General features: G+C 41.5%; 1 long non-coding RNA gene across 1 annotated transcript; it reads right to left on the reverse strand.

The window, feature by feature from the left end:
* Positions 1-1,622: 1,622 nt before the first annotated feature.
* On the reverse strand, positions 1,623-11,667 carry LOC139042737 (uncharacterized). The gene is made up of 3 exons (XR_011499804.1): positions 9,335-11,667; positions 4,285-4,413; positions 1,623-3,533 (listed from the first exon to the last, which is right to left on the reverse strand). It is a non-coding gene; the product is annotated as an uncharacterized lncRNA (long non-coding RNA).
* Between the last annotated feature and the right edge of the window lie 5,227 nt (positions 11,668-16,894).

Below are 16,894 nucleotides of genomic sequence, written 5' to 3' on the forward strand. Positions count from 1 at the left end.
GGCCTCCTCTAAGATTCCTGTGTGGGGTCTGTATTAATTAGAAGGCTTTTGGCTGAAAGTCAAGTGGCTTAAAAGTATGGATTGAATCATCTCATATGACAAGGAGGTTGGAAGTAAACAGGCTAATTCTCTGCCATTCTCTTGGCTTCCCTCTCTTAGTCATAAAATACTGGCTGTGGCACCAAGTTTCACATTCTCTCATGACCGCATCCAAAGCAGGAGGGTGTGGTCTTTCGCTTTCGCTCAAAGAGGAAAAATCTTTCCAGAATCCTTCTTCTTAACAACTCATTGGGCAGAACTGGGTAACATGGTGCCCCCTAAACCACGCACTGGCAAAGGGCAGGACTACCACAGCTGTTTTAGAACAATCATGATTCATTCCCAGGAGCTCAGCACATTGTCATCCAATATCTGAACACTGTCAGGGTTCAGGATAACCAATAGTATCTGCCACAGCTTCTTTCTGTCCTCTCCTGTCCCAGGATCTTCCGGGGGAGGCTGTGCAGGACCTAAAATGTATCTCTGCACAAATAACTAACTGCCCCTCTGACAGTTGTCTCCCCCAGGGAATCATTGTCTGGTGGGGAGGAGTGGCTGAGGGTGACAAAGCATTGTTTTAATTTATCTCATATTCTCCAGTATCTATGGTATTTGTGCATACGAGTTCCATTTATCCCTCCTGAGTGTGAGGCTTCTGGAACTCCAAAGCCCAAAGGTGACTCTTATTTTCTCTATTTCTGGATCTCATCCCTTCCCTGAGTCAATGAATGACTGAGCGCTCACCTGTATCCCCAGGTAGACTGCAGCTCCTTGAGGGCAGAAGCTTGGTTTTGGATCCCAAGCACCTGACACTTAGTGAGCACTCAAGCAATACAGCCTGAAAGGATAAAGGACCTCTCCCAGGGGCAGGAGAGGGAGCTGTCAAATAAGCAACAGATTCCACCACTAACCTTTGCATTCACAAGTCAAGAGAGTTGACGTTTCAGGTCCTCAAAAGTTTCTGATTTCCCTGAAAGGGAATATCTAGATCAGGAAAATTAGGCACACTAGCTTAAGCCGAGACAACTAGAATATTATCTGAGTCACTGCAGGATTGCAGTCACATCTGTTTCACAGAAAGGGCATGGAAAGAAAGTATAAAAGTTGAAAAGTGTTCAAGATGGAAGAGATTGTCTCCAGTGCCATGATGTCCAAAAGAAAAATGGTAGAACTGGTTATAGAACCCCTTGACTCGTGCAAATTGTTGTACTCTGAGCAAGAGCAGCTTGAGACTTCAAGCTTACCTAGGAAGGGAAAAAATCTTACCACGGAGGATTGGGAGGCTATTGTCTATATTTGATAGAAACTTAGAAAAAGTGCTGAGGTGTTCAAAGATTAGAGTTGTAGAGGTTTAGTGTAAAATTTCCTTCTCACTGTAGATAAGACCTTCTTTGTATTTCTTAGCATTTTTTGTAATAGATTTATTGAGATATAATTCACATACCATACAATTCACCCATCTAAAATGTACCATTTAATGGTTTTTAGTATATTCAGAGTTGCGCAACTATCACCACAACCAATTTTTGGACATTTTCATTACCCAGAAATCTCATACTCATTAACGTTCCCTTTCCCCCCTCAGTCTCCTCAACCCCTGGCAACCACCAGTCTACTCTCTGTCTTTATGGATTTGTCTATTCTGGACATTTCATATAGATGGTATCATACGATATTCAGATACTCTATGCAGCCATGAATTTCAGCATCCTCGTAAGTAGTATTGCTACAGTTAAACAGACTAGAGAGACCCATATTTGTCATTAAATGGGCATAATCACATAACCAGGTCATTGTCCAGTCATATATTAAAAAAACAGGTGGGAAAACCATTAATTCCCTTAGTAGAATATCTGAGCTATTTGAAAATTCATACTAATATGGTAAGACCATATTTTTGACTTGCAGTATTATTGTTTTTTTAAATTGTTGTTCCTGATATTTCTTTTATCCTTTGGCCTTTCTGTCAACTTACAAATTCAAGCCCTGCCATTCTGTCTGTACTCATTACCAAGGGAAGGGTTGCAATGTAGAACGTAGAGCAATGAAGAACCTCTTCCTGGCTTTACAATTCAAAAGCCTAGCCCATTGCCTAGATTTGTGCAGAGCTGGTAGGTGGGCCCTGCTGGGTGGCACTGCTGAAGTCCAGTGTGCACTGGCATGGGGCTGCGTACACAGGGACAGCGGGGCGCTTTGGTCTTATTTGCATAAAGATGCCATGAGGGCCAGCAGCAGCCTGCCCCTTAGCTGAGCACAGGAAGGGTTACAGTTTAGGCAATAGAGTAGGAGAATACTTGAGTCAGAGTCACGCTTCACACAGACCCCACACATAGATGTCAGAGGCCCTCACAGAGGGGAGATCACATCCTTTCCCCCTCTAAAAACATCTGCCTGCTTCTTGATGCACATGGCACAAATCTACATTCATTTCCTCCAATGCCAACTGCAAACCAGTACTGTCCGACAGAACTTCGTGTGATGGTGGAAGTGTTCCATTCTGTGCCGTCTGTGTGGCTGTTGAGCACCTGAAATGTGGCCAGTGTGACTGAGGAACTGAATTTTTAATTTCATTTTAGTAATTTAAAAGTAAATGCCACATGTGGCTAGTGGCTACTCTATTGGACAGTGCATTGAACATTTCCATCATTGAAGAAATTTCTATTAGACAGCATTGTTCCTCCAGAAAACAGCCCTGAGATGGGTCTGGAATTTATTTGGAAGGGTAAGGGAGTGGGGAAGTGAGACAGGGGAGGAAGGCAGCCAGAAGGGAGTGTGTCCGCACTGTGGGCACCTGGAGGTGAGTGATGCCGGGAACTCTGGGAGCCAGTCTACAGCACACACTGACGATCTCAGAATCATCATGCCCAAGAGGTAAAGGACTTGGTGTATTTCTCCACCAATTCCCATCAGTCATTGATTGACAGTTGCTCCTAGGCGGTGTTAATTCTCGAGCACTTCCACCTGTCCAGAGCATGGGCTGAGAAGGCTCTGTGGCCAGAGGGAGCCTTCAGGCCAAGTCACAGAGGGCAGTGAGTGGTTGGGTTGGCAGGGCCTGAGTGCACAGGGCCCTGACGGTGCTCCCCCAACTCCTGACCCCCAGTCTGCTCTCCAGATACAACCATAATGTTCATGGCCTATCCCTAGAGACACTTTTGCATATATAAAAATACAAATACACATAATACATGTAAATATATATTTCTTACTTTTTCTTCTATTTATACAAATGGGATCATTCCATACATACTCTTCCACACTCTGCTTTTTGCGCTTCATAGGATAGCCTGGAGCTATTTCGTTGTAGTTGTTTCTTTAATTTCCTTTACTTGGCTATCTTTATCACAAAAAAGTTCAGAGTTAAAGAGGAGAAGAGCTGCAATGGCTTGGCTGAAAGGATGCAAAGAGATTTGTGTGTAGCTTGTGGATTTAAAAGGCAAGCTGTTTGTTGAGACTGCAGAGTTTGGTTCAAGGCGTTTCAGGATGGCGTGATTTTCCTGTTAAAAACAAATGGGGATTTGCTTGGTGATAAACTCAGGCTGTGTGTGGGCTGATTAGACAATAGACTACGCAATCAATGGATTAGCCTCCTAGGATGACTGCAGAGGCAGAAGGCAGCTGTCTCCAAGGTAGTGTATCTGCAGCCTGCCCTGCACAGAGGCATCGGGAGCTCTGCCATGGGAAGTCCAGGTCCTGCTCTGCCATTGACTTGCTCTGTCTTTGTTGGAGCCTTGACCTCTCAGGGCCTCTGTTTTCTTGTTTATTAAATGAGAATGATAATGGCTATCCTCTCCTCTCAATGGGTTTGATGCATGGACCACCAAGGGTTGCAAACCCAAATGTCTCCAGGGCTATGCAGACGAGTACATGAGTCAAGTGAGGCTGTTGTAAATAACAGGGGGTAGCGGGGACGATAGCTAAGAGGGGAATAAATCACAAACATACCCCATCTTGCAGGTTTAAACATTTAAACAAATACTATCCTGGCCAAACAGAGCATATCTGTGGGCTACTTGAAACCCTTCAGCAAGAGTGGGCATCCTATCAATGTGAGTTATGATTTCCACATAGAGGAGATGGCACGGCTGTGACTGTTTACTAAGCCTCATCCCTATTGACTCTTTCAAAATCCCCATCTCCCACTTCAGTAGTCCCTCTCTGCACCAGTCAGGAGAAGCAAGGTTGGGCTGTGGGAACAACGCTAAAATGTCAGTGGCTTTAAGTAGCAAAGGTTTATTTCTCACTCACACTACAGGGTCTCTTGTGGGACTACACTACCATGTGGGTAGCTGGATGCTGACACCTCCACATCCTCACTCATGGACGGGGCTCATCATCCAGGGCTTCACATCATCCAAATGCTGGCATTGCTGGGTCCTGGGAAAAAGAAGGAACAATTATGCACAGGCTCTTAAAGTCTTCTGCTTGCATTTCATTGGCCAAAGCAAGTCGTGTGGCTTGGAAACTCTCAAGTACAGTCCTACGCTGTCTGGAAGAAGGACTGGAAATATCTGTGCACAGCACTGATGAGGCAAACATTCCTTCAGACATCCAACCAACCATGAGCATTCCTTTCTTCTTTTCCTACAGTTCATTGCATACGGACATTCCACACCTGGCTTAGCTCTTTATCTCAGAGCTTTGTAAGCATGAAGGTTGACATTCACTGAAACCCCCAGGCTGTTTCTTCCTCCTTGTTTCCGTGACACACAGTACCTGAGTTCATTATAGCCAGAGCAGTGGCATAGTGGTGGGATTGTCCCTTTTCCAGCTTCTGCTGGAACCAAGTGTCCTTAGTTTGGGGTCCATTCTCTGGCTGTTTTTTCTTAAAACCTTATTTTTTTTAGAGCAGTTTTAGATTTACAGTAAGATTGAGAAATTACAGAGATTTCCCATCTACCCCCTGCCTCCACACATGCATAGCCTCCCTATCAACATCACTCACCAGAATGGTACATTTTTTATCAAGGATGAACCTACATTGACACATCATAATCACCCAAAGTCCATAGTTTACCTTTGGGTTCACTCTTGGTGGTGTACATTCCATGGGTTTGGACAAATTTATAATGACATATATCCATCCCTATAACGTCGTACAGAGTACTTTCACTGCTCTAAAAATCCTCTGTGCTCTATTCATCTGCCCCCACCCCCAGAAACCACTGATCTTTTTATTGTCTCCATAGTTTTGCCTTTTCCAGAGTGTCATGTTGTTGGAATCACGCAGTACGTAGCTTTTCAGATTGGCTTCTTTCACTTAGTAATGTGCATTTAAGTTCCCTCCATGTATTCTCCTGGCTTGATAACTCATTTCATTTTAGTGCTGAATAATATTCCATTGTCTGGATGTACCACAGTTTATCCATTCACCCACTGAAGGACATCTTGGCTGCTTCCAAGTTTTGACAAGCTGCTATAAACATTCATGTGCAGGTTTTTATGTGGATATAAATTTTAAACTTCTTTGGGTAAATACCAAGGAGTGTGATTGCTGGATTGTATGGGATGAGTATGTTTAGTTTTATAAGAAAACCACCAAACTGTGTTCCAAAGTGGTTGTACCATTTTGCATTCCCACCAGCAATGAATGAGAGTTCCTGTTGCTCCACATCCTCCCCAGCATTTGTTGTTGTTGGTGTTCTAGGTTTTGGCCATTCTCTAATATATGTGTAGTGACATCTCATTATTGTTTTAATTTGCATTTCCCTGATGACATGGATATGGAGTATCTTATCATATGCTTTTTTGCCATCTGTTTATATTCTTTGTTGAGGATTTTTGCATTTATGTTCATGAGAGATATTGGTCTTTAGTTTTCTTTTCTTGTAATGTCTTTGGTTTTGGTGTTAGGAGAATCCTGGCCTCATAGAATGAGTTAGGAAGTATTCTCTCTGCTTCTATCCTCTAAAAGAGATGGTAAAGACTTGTATAATTTCTTCCTTAAACGTTTGATAGAGTTGACCAGTGAACCCATCTGGACCTGATGCTTTCTGTTATGGAAGGTTATTAATTATTGATTCAATTTCTTTAATAGATATAGACCTATTCAGATCATCTATTTCTTCTTGTGTGAGTTTTGGCAGATTATGTCTTTCAAAGAATTGGTTGATTTCATATAGATTAGCAAATTTATGGTCACAGAGTTGTTGGTAGTATTCCTTTTATCCTTTTAATTTATATAGGATCTGTAGTAATGTCCTATCTTTCATTTCCAATATTAGAAATTTGTCTCTCTTTTTTTCTTACTGTTCTTTGTTCCTATTTTTATCTTCTACTTTTTCTACCCTTTGTGCATTTTACATGATTCCATTTTTCTCTCCTTTCTTAGTATACCAGTTATATTTCTTTTTTTACAACTTGTAGTGGTTGTCCTAGAGTTTGCAATATAGATTTACAACTAATCCAAGTCCATTTTCAAATAACATTACATGACTTCACGGGTAGTGTGAGGACCTTATAATAATCCTAATTCCTCCAACCAAGCCCTTGTACCATCGCTGTCATTTATTTTGCTTATAGGTAAGCATACATAAGCATATATATGTATATATGTACATACACATAAGATATATACACAAGCATACATAATTGAATACAGTGTTGCTATTATTATTTTGAACAAACTTTTATCTGTTAGATCAATTAAGAAAAAGAAAAAGAAAAAAGTAAAATAATCTTACACAATACACAAAAATCAACTCAAAATGGATTAAAGGTTTGGATGTAAGACCTGAAAGCATAAAACTCCTAGAAGAAAACATAGAGCATCAGCTCCCTGACATTGGTCTTAGAGATGATTTTTTGGATTTAACACCAAAAGCACAGGCAATGAAAGCAAAAATCAACAAGTGCGACCACATCAAACTAAAAAGCTCTGCACAGCAAAAGAAACAATCAACAAAATGAAAAGTCAACCTATGGAATGGGAGAAAATGTTTGCAAACCATCTATCTGATAAGGGGTTAATATCCAAAATATATAAGGAACCCATACGACTCAATAGCAAACAAAGTAATAATAATAATCTGATTAAAAAAATGGGCAGATTTGAATAGCCATTTTTCCAAAGAAGACATACAAATGGCCAACAGGTACATGAAAAGATGCCCAACATCTCTAATCATCAGGGAAATGCAAATCAAAACGCAAAGAGATGTCATCTCACATCTGTCTGAATGGCTTTTATCAAAAACACAAGAGATTACAAGTGTTGGTAAGGATGTGGAGAAAAGAACCCCTGTACACTGTTGGTGGGAATGTAAATTGGTACAGCCACCATGGAAAACAGTATGGAGGTTTCTCAGAAAATTAAAAACAGAACTACCACATGATCCCGCAATCCCACTTCTGGGTACATATCCAAAGGAGATGAAATCGTTATCTCAAAAAGATATCTGCACCCCCATGTTCATTACATCATTATTTACAACAGCCAAGAAATGGCAACAACCTAAGTGTACACTGACAGATGAATGGATAAAGAAAATGTGGTGTGTATACACACACACACATATTCACACAATAGAATATTATTCAGCCTTTAAAAAGAAGGAAATCTTGCAATTTGTGACAACATGGTGCAACTTGAGGGCATTATGCTAAATGAAATAAGTGAGACAGAGAGACAAATACTGTATGAGCTCACTTATATGTGGGATCTTAAAAAACCCAAAACCCAAACTCATAGATACAGAGAACAGATTGGTGGTTGCCAGAGACAAGGGGAGAGTGTCGGGAAAATGGGTGAAGGTGGTCAAAAGATATAAACTTCCAGTTATCAGAGAAGTAAGTCCTGGGGATATAATGAACAGCATGGTGACTACAGTCAATAATAATATATTGTATATTTGAAAGATGCTGGGGCCTGCCCAGTGGCATAGTGACTAAGTTCGCACATTCTGCTTTGGTGGCCCAGGGTTCGCAGGTTCAGATCCCACGTGTGGACCTACATACCGCTCATCCAGCCGTGCTGTGGCAGCATCCCACATACAAAATAGAGGAAGACTAGCAAGGATGTTAGCTCAGGGACAATCTTCCTCAAGCAGAAAGAGGATTGGTAACAGATGTTAGCTCAGGGCCAATCTTCCTCATCAAAAACAAAAAAGATGCTAAGAGAGTAGATCTTTAAAAGTTCTCATCACGGGAAAAAAAAATTTGTAACTGTGTGTGGTGATGGATGTTAACTAGACTTACCGTGGTGATCACTTCACAACATATATACATACATATTAAATCATTATGTTGTATATCTAAAACTAATATATGTCAATCATGTCTCAATAAAACATTTTTAAAAATTAAAAAAATAGAAAAATTAAAGTAAGACTTGTTTTGGAATTTAGCTTCTAAAAGAGGTAGCTGGATAGGTTAACAAGACATACTATTAAACAATGGGTTTTGTTTTCTGCTTTATGGTTAGCCAAAGTTTTCAAATGATCACATCTCAGAATTGTTTTTTAGCCGAGGATTAGGCCTCATCCCCTTTGACCTAAATCTCGTGCATGTTACTTGTTAACACGCGAACGGTATTGCTAACCACCATCCATTTTTGTGGGATGTACTGCAGCATTTCCCAAAGAATCTTAACTGTAACTTGGCAAAAAAATGTACTCGGATAGTCTCAATTTTTGCTCAGGGCAGATCAACTTCATAAGTCCCCCTTGGGCTTATATATATAGATATCTTAAAGCAAGAGTGGGAATGTAAAGCATAATGTAATTCTCTTTCCTATAGAGATCCTATTTTATTTAAAATCTATTTTTACACTAGTTAGAGTCCTGCTTTTTTTGCCAAGTACTTGTCTTGCATGTCTGACTTTGCAGAAGCTGGAGTGGATCGCAGCATACTAATGAAGAGAATTAGCAGTCCTTTACAAAGCTTGCTTGCTCCTCGTTTCTCTGAGATCACCTCCATCGAGCAGCCCTACCACCAGCTGGGAGAACGGAGAGTTTTGGTTCAGGTGGGATAAATGCTCTGAAAGGCTGTGCCCAGAGGAATGAGCAAATAGGCGAATGTTTCCAAACTACTTGAAGGTTTAAACAAAGGTTCCGGGAGAAAAAATCTTATCAAGATATGTAAAGAAAATATTTTTTAGAAAAAGTGGCCAAAGAGTCATGTTTAAATTTGACAAAATTACATAAGATAGAAGCTGTTCCTGTTCCACTTAACACATCCATACTACCTTGAACAATGAAATTGCACGAAAATAACTAAAGTTTGAAGTGAGAAACAAAAAGAATAAGAAAAATAAGGTAATTATTTTACCCTATTTTAAAAATAAAGAAAATTATTTTACCTTCACTGATTCCGTCTCCGATGCTCTTCCTTTATTCATGTAGATCTGGGTTTCTGACCTACATTATTTTCCTTCTCTCTAAAGAACGTCTGTTAACATTCCTTGCAAAGCAAGTCTATTGGCAACAAATTCCCTCAATTTTTGTTTGTCTGAGAAAGTTTATTTCTCCTTCCTGTTTGGAGGATAAATTCGCCAAGTACAGAATTTAAGTTGGCGGGGTTTTTCTCTCAATGCTTTAAATATTTCACTCCACCCTCTTCTTGCTTGCATGGTTTCTGAGAAGAATTTGTTCCTCCATAGGTAAGGTGTTTTGTCCTCTGGCTTCTTTCAGGATTTCTTATTTTTGATTTTCTGTAATTTGAAAATGATATGCCTAGGTGTAGTTTTTTTTGGCATTTATCCTGCTTGGTGTTCTCTGAGCTTCCTGGATCTGGTGGTTTGATGTCTGACATTAATTTGGGGGAAATTCTCAGTCATTATTGTTTCAAACATTTCTTTTGTTCCTTTCTCTTTTTCCTTGTGATATTCTCATTATGTGTAAGTTACACCTGCTGTAGTTGTCCCACAGTCCTTGGATATTCTGTTTCAGTTTTTTTCAGTCTTTGTTCTCCTTGCTTTTTGGTGTTGGAGGATTCTATTGATATAGCCTCTAGCTCGGAGATGTTTTTCCTCAGGTGTCCAGTCTGCTAATAAGCCCATAAAGGCATTCTTCATTTCTCTTACAGTGTTTTTGATCTCTAGCATTTCTTTTTGGTTCTTTTGAGGAGTTCCATCTCTCTGCTCATATTGCCCATCTGTTCTTGCATGCTGTTTACTTTTTCCATTAAAGCCCTTAGCATATCAAGCATAGTTGTTTTAAATTCCCAGTCTGATAATTCCAACCTTCCTGATTCGTCTGATTCTGATGGCTGCTCTGTCTCTTCAAATTGTGTTTTTTGCCTTTTGGTATGCCTTGTAATTTTTTCTTCATAGCCAGACATCATGTACGGGCTAAAGGGAACTGATACAAATAGTCTTGAGTAATGTGGTGGTGAGGAGTGGAGGGAGAGGAAGCGTTCTATAGTCCTGTGATTAGCTCTCTGTCTTTAGGTGAGCCTGTGCCTCTGGACTGCGAACTTCACAAGTGCTTCTCAGTTTTTTCTCCCCGCTTAGGTGGCACAAGATGGCTGGGGTTGGGGATTTCCCACCCCCAGGCCAGTTAGTCTCTGGTTAACTGGTTTCCCCTGAGGACAGGCCTTGTTAAAAACAGAGTGCTCTGGCTTATTTCAAAATGGTTCCTTTTCCTCTCCGCCTGCTGGAAACCTGAGGGGATTGTTCTTCAGTATTTACTGCGGGAATCTAGTCAAGCTCTTGGAGATAAATCTCACAATACTTTGGGGGCCTCCCTATGACCGAGACCCTTGGAGTTTTCACTCTCAGAGTTGTCCACACTGAGCCTCCAGCACTTCCTCAGTCACAGCTCAGGTTTTCCTGCTTGGCACTGGTTCCCACAGAGGCTTCCATGGAGAGTCTCTGCTCTGGTAAGCCACGGCTCCTTGTATTCACCTGTCTCTCCAATCTTGGGGGAAGTGGTTTGCTCTGTGTCCTCCCCTCTCTCATGGATCCTAGAAGACTGGTTGATTTTCAGTTTGTTCAAATGCTTTTTACTTGTTAGGATAGAGTGGCGACTCCCAAGCTCCTTATGTGTGGAACCAGACTCTCCGCCAGTTTTAAATCTCAACAAACAAATGGAAGGTACACATGCACATAATTTAAAAGTCAAATAACTTTGCAAGACTTAGACTCAAAAAAGTAGTCCCATAACCCATCATTCTGCAGCTGATTCTCCTCCCCAGAGGCCACCATTTTCAGGTGGTGATAATAAAGACAAGAGGAGGAAATAAAGACAAGAGGGGTGTTAAGGAGTGCCATCCTGGTAGAGGGGTTGCAATTTTAAATAGGACATTGAGAAGGTGACATATGAACAAAGGAGGGAGAGAGTGATTTATGTGGATACTTAGAGGGAAAGCTGTCTGGGTAGAGAAATGATGAAGGCAAAATCCTGGGGGCAGGAGTGTGCCAGGCTGTTTTGGATCGCAGCTTCCCAAATTGATGTGTAGAGGAACACCCTGGGGTTAAAATGTGAAATTGTTAAAATGCAGATTCTGATTCAGTAGGTGTGGGGTGGAACTTGAGACACAGCATTTTTTTTAATCTTTTTTTAAAAGATTGACACCTGAGCTAACAACTGTTGCCAATCTTCTTTTTTTTTCTTTCTGCTTTTTTCTCCCCAAATCCCCCCATTATATAGTTGTATATTTTAGTTGTGGGTCCTTCTAGCTGTAGTATGTGGGACACCACCTCAACGTGGCCTGATGAGTGGTGCCATGTCCGCACCCAGGATCTGAACCAGAGAAACCCTGGGCCGCCGTAACAGAGCGCGCGAACTTAACCACTCGGCCACGGGGCCGGCCCCAAGACACAGCATTTCTAATGAGTTCCCAGTTGATGCTGTTGCTGCTGGTCCAGGGACCACACTCTGAGAAGTAAGGTCTGAAAAAGAGTTAGGAGATCAGTGGGGCTGGAGAGAAATGAGAGAGTGGGCAACGAAAGTGAACCAATGTCAGAAAGATAACAGGGGACCAGATCTTGCCATGCCTTAAAGGACACTGTAAGGACTTGAGCTGTTATTGTAAATGAGATGGGAGCAGAGAAGTGATGTGAGCTGGCTTATGTTTTAGAAGCACCTCTGTAGGAGCTGTGTTGAGAATGGATTGTAGGAGGGCAAAGGCAGTTAGGAAGCCATTTAAAAGTGAACAATTCAGTGGCATTGAGCACACAGTGAGGTGTAACCACCACCTCTATCTAGTTCCCAAACATTTCCATTACTTCGAAAGGAAACCCTGCACCCATTAGCAGTCACTTCCCATTTCCACCCAACCCCCAGCCATCAGGCATGTCACTTCTTACTTTGAATCAATTTGCTCATCAGAAAATTGGGGCTCATGCTTCATCAGGTTGTTGGGAGAAACAAGGCAGGTAATGTGTGTAAATTGTCCAGCACTATTCACATAAGTACCTAACAAAGGCCGGATCCTTCCTTCACTCTCTCTTCAGTCTTGTCTCTCTGGTGTCCGAGATGTCACATTCCACAGCACTCAAAAGAGAAAAGGCTTTGTAAATTCTTTCCTTTGAAAAGTAAAAATATATCTTCCCCCTTTGAAAGGTGGAGCAAGAATAACTGATATACATACAATTAGCAAAAATCAATCTTAAATTTCTGCTTTTATTTTAAAACTTTTTATTTTGGAATTGTTAGATTTATAGAAAAGTTGTAAAGATCGCACAGAGTTCCTATATACCTTCACCTAGCTTCCTGTATTGTTAACACTTTACATATTATGGCACATTAGTAAAACTAAGAAATTAACATTGGCACATTCCTATTAAAAAAAAACTACAGAGTTTATCTGGATTTCACCAGTTGTTCCACTAATATCCTTTTCCTGTTCTGGGATCCGATCCAGGATTCCCACATTGCAAGGAGTTGTCATGTCTCCTTAGTTTCCTCTGTGACAGTTTCTGTCTGACCTTGCTTTTCATGACCTTGAGGGTTTTGAAGAGTACTGGTCAGGTATTTTGTAGACTGTCTCTCAATTTGGGTTTACGTGGTGTAATGATTAGACTGGGGTTATGGGTTTGGGACCACCGTAGAGGTGAAGTGGCCTTCTCATCACATCAGGTAGCACATGGTATGCACAGAGCTTATCCCTGGGGATGTTAGCCTGGAGCTCTTGGGTAATGGGTGTCTGCCAGGTTTCTCCACTGAAAGCTGTTCTTTTTCCCTTTCTATACTCGGCTCTTTGGAAGTGAGTCACTAGGTTAGCCCCTACTCAATGGGGGAGGGAGAGTAAGGTCCACCTCCTAGAGGAGCCAGGATCTATAGACCTTATTTAGAATTCTTCTGTAAGGAAGACTTGTCTCTTCTTCCCATTTCTTCTTCTGCCCCTTTATCAGTATGGACTCGTGTGTATTTCTTTTATACTTTGCATCACAATCCAGTTCTATGTTATAGATTTTGTTGCTCAAATTGTTCCAGTTTGGCTACTGGAAGTTCTTTTTTTTTGGAGGAAGATTAGCCCTGAGCTAACTGCTGCCAATCCTCCTCTTTTTGTTGAGGAAGACTGGCCCTGAGCTAACATCTGTGCCCATCTTCCTCTACTTTCTATGTGGGACACCTGCCACAGCATGGCTTGCCAAGCGGTGCCATGTCGCACCCGGGATCTGAACCGGCGAACCCCAGGCCAGTGAAGGGGAACATGCGCACTTAACCGCTGCACCACTGGGCTGGCCCCTACTGGGAGTTCTTTCAGATTCATTCCCATGTCCCTTTGACATGCCCCAATCCTTTTTTTTTCCCTTCAGTACATTAGCTTTTGATGTAAAATTTGGTTTTCTTCCCCACCTATCTACTGAAATTGCTTTAAGGTCTTTATATTACAATGGTTTCTAGATTGTCAGGCCAAAGTCTACTTTTTTCTTCTTAGTTTACCAGACCTTTCTGTGACAATGCTATTAATCTCTTTCCTTCAAATTCCACTTCATTTTCTAAAAATTAACTATGGAATTTTCAAACATAAACAAATCTAGAGAAAAGAGCATAAAGAATCGCCATGTTTCCATGACCCAGCTTCAAGAATTCTCAACATTTTGCTGATCTTGTTTTAACTGTCACCTCTCCCATGCTCTGCCACTGGAATACTTTAAAAGAAATCCCAGACATCACGAGTTCAACAGGAAAGAATTCACTGTCATTAACAGATAAGAGCTTTTTAAAAAAACATAACCACAAAACAATTATTACACCTAACAAAATTAATAATTCTTTAATATCCTCTAACACTTGTTCCATATTCAAATTCCCCCCAAATTTTAATAATTAATTTGTTCAAATTAGGATGCATACAAAGTTTACACATCACGTCTCATAACGGTCCCTCCTCACTGCCATCTCCCCTTCTCCAACACACACCTTTTAAAAGTCCATTTGTTGAAGAAACTGAGTTCTTCTATCCTATCAAATTTCCCACATTCTGGATTTGGCTGATTGTATTTTTTTCTTTTTGAGGAAGATTAGCCCCGAGCTAACATCTGCTGCCAATCCTCCTCTTTTTGCTGAGGAAGACTGGCCCTGAGCTAACATCCATGCCCATCTTCCTCTACTTTCTATGTGGGATGCCTACCACAGCGTGGCTTGCCAAGCGGTGCCATGTCGCACCCGGGATCCGAACTGGCGAACCCCGGCCGCCAAAGCGGAACGTGCGCACTTAGCCGCTGCACCACCAGGCCGGCCCCTAGCTGATTGTATTTTCACAGTCTTTTAACACGTTAGTCTATTCCTTAAACTTCCTGTAAATTGGTAATTAAATGTAGAGTCTTGATTAGATTCTGTTTTGGTGTATATATATATTTGCAAAAATATTTGCAATATATTTAAGATATACATATATCTCAATACATATCTATACCTATTAATATACATATTTGGAAAAATACTTCATTGGTGGTGAAGTCAACTTCCTAATGCATCACAGTGGAAGCCATATTGTCTGGCTGTCCACTTATAATTTTCCCTCTTAAGACACCTCTAGCTCCTGGTTTTCCTCCTCTCTGTCTTTGCCATTTCTTCTCAGTTCCCTTCAGACTCCTCTTTACCTATGTTTTACAGTCATTGTTCTTTAGGGCCCCACTGTCATTAGTCCATTCCTCCCAGCCTATACATGGTCCCCCTTTCCATTTTCCTAAGGCTGAGGACTCACAAGTCTGTATTTTTGATGCAGACCCTCTCCGCTGGTTCCAAACTCAAGCATCCAGTGACTGACAGGATGTCACTGGATGTCCTGTGAGCTCTTCAAACTCACTGTGTCCCAAACGGAATTAATTAAGCTTCTTCCCAAACCTGTTTCTCATTGTTTTCTTTACCTTAATGACTAGAACCACCATCCAAGAGAGAAACCCGAGCCGTCCTAGACTTTTCCTCACCTGCTCCAGATCGCCAAGCCACGGAGTATCTATTTCCTCAATATCTCGTGTGTTCCCTCTTCTTCTTGCCGCTATAGCCTCAGTTCTAAAATTCAGACAGAGTGTAAATGCATAATCCAGAGTCATACATTCTCAAGCAGAGCTAGGACTAGAACCTAACCCCATGCTCCAGCATGGAATACACTGGAGTCTCGCTGAGGGCGTAAACAGCTCTGGATTCTTTGCTGTGCTCTGGAGACACTGTGCTTTACAGATATTGTGAATATGGTGTAGATGCCGAGTTGAGCAGGGCGAAGCGGCTAAAAGCGGGGAGTTTAGGAGTTTAGACATCGTTGTACTTTTGAAAAGTAAAACAGCTATTATAGAACTTGTCCCAATGGGCTGGGGCAGCAGCCTGTCATCAAAGACAGTTGTGCAGTAAAATGGAAGAAAATTCTAAGTGGGATAAGTAAAGACCATAAATATCCTCAATTCCGTTCAGGTCAGGTTTTGTCCAAATCTTTACAGTCAAGTGGGATTTGGCTGCCAAATAAATTACTTTTAAAAAACAAACACAACACAACTTCCAGTTTCCAGAGCTTTGGGGATTTCAGAAAAGTGGTGAAGGAATATTATCCCCATTTTGCAGATGAGGAAACTGAAGCACAGAGAAATTGACCAACTTCAAGTTCACTTTCAGTGATTGCTAAAGAAATTAGCTTTTCTCTTATAAAGAAACTAAACATTAGAGAGACATAAAAGTCCCTTTTGAACGGCACTCTAATGCTCTCCCTGCTCAGAACTAACTTCATTATTCTGAAGCTGGTGTGTGTGAATTATTTCCATGCAAGTTTCTTGATTTTAGTACATATATATGCATCCATAGTATGTAGTTTTTGAGAACAAAGAATGATCTGACTCCAAATGTCACTAGTGCTGAGGCTGAGAAGCCCTGCCCTCATCTCTCTCCCAGGCTCTCGTGCCTCCCACACGGGCCTCCGGGAGTGCACACATTGCAATAATTATCGCCGCACACCTGTCTGCCCCGCTCCTAGAGAGCAAGTTCCCCGAGGAGGGAGACCATGGTTTAGTTAACTGGAATGGAAAGGACTCAAATATTTGCTGAACAAATGGACAAGTCATGGGTTCCTCCTATCACAAATTATCCAGGAGACACCTGGAGAGGACAGGTGGGAACAAGGTGTCAAGAAGCCAACACATTCAGAGTTGACAGGGAAACCATTCCCCATGTTTGGAAGGAGTTCTATCTTCAGGACTTCCACTGGCACTCTTTCACAATTTTTAAAGACAGGGAAGTAACAAGTACCAACATAATGTTATTGAGTATTTACGTGTGGCCAGCACTGTGTGTTTTACAGGCACTCACTCAATGCGTTCCTCACGAAGACCCCATGAGGAGGAATCATTAAGACCTGCTTCAGGAGCCAGGAACAGGAAGCACCGAGAGGTGAAAAGGACTCGCCTGTGGTCACAAAGCCAGCAGGGGTGGGACAGGCATGCTGGTTTCTTTGGGGGAAGGGATGAGAGTCTTTTGTAAAG

The sequence above is a fragment of the Equus asinus genome, chromosome X (assembly GCF_041296235.1).
Source record: "Equus asinus isolate D_3611 breed Donkey chromosome X, EquAss-T2T_v2, whole genome shotgun sequence".
Lineage (NCBI taxonomy): Eukaryota > Metazoa > Chordata > Mammalia > Perissodactyla > Equidae > Equus > Equus asinus.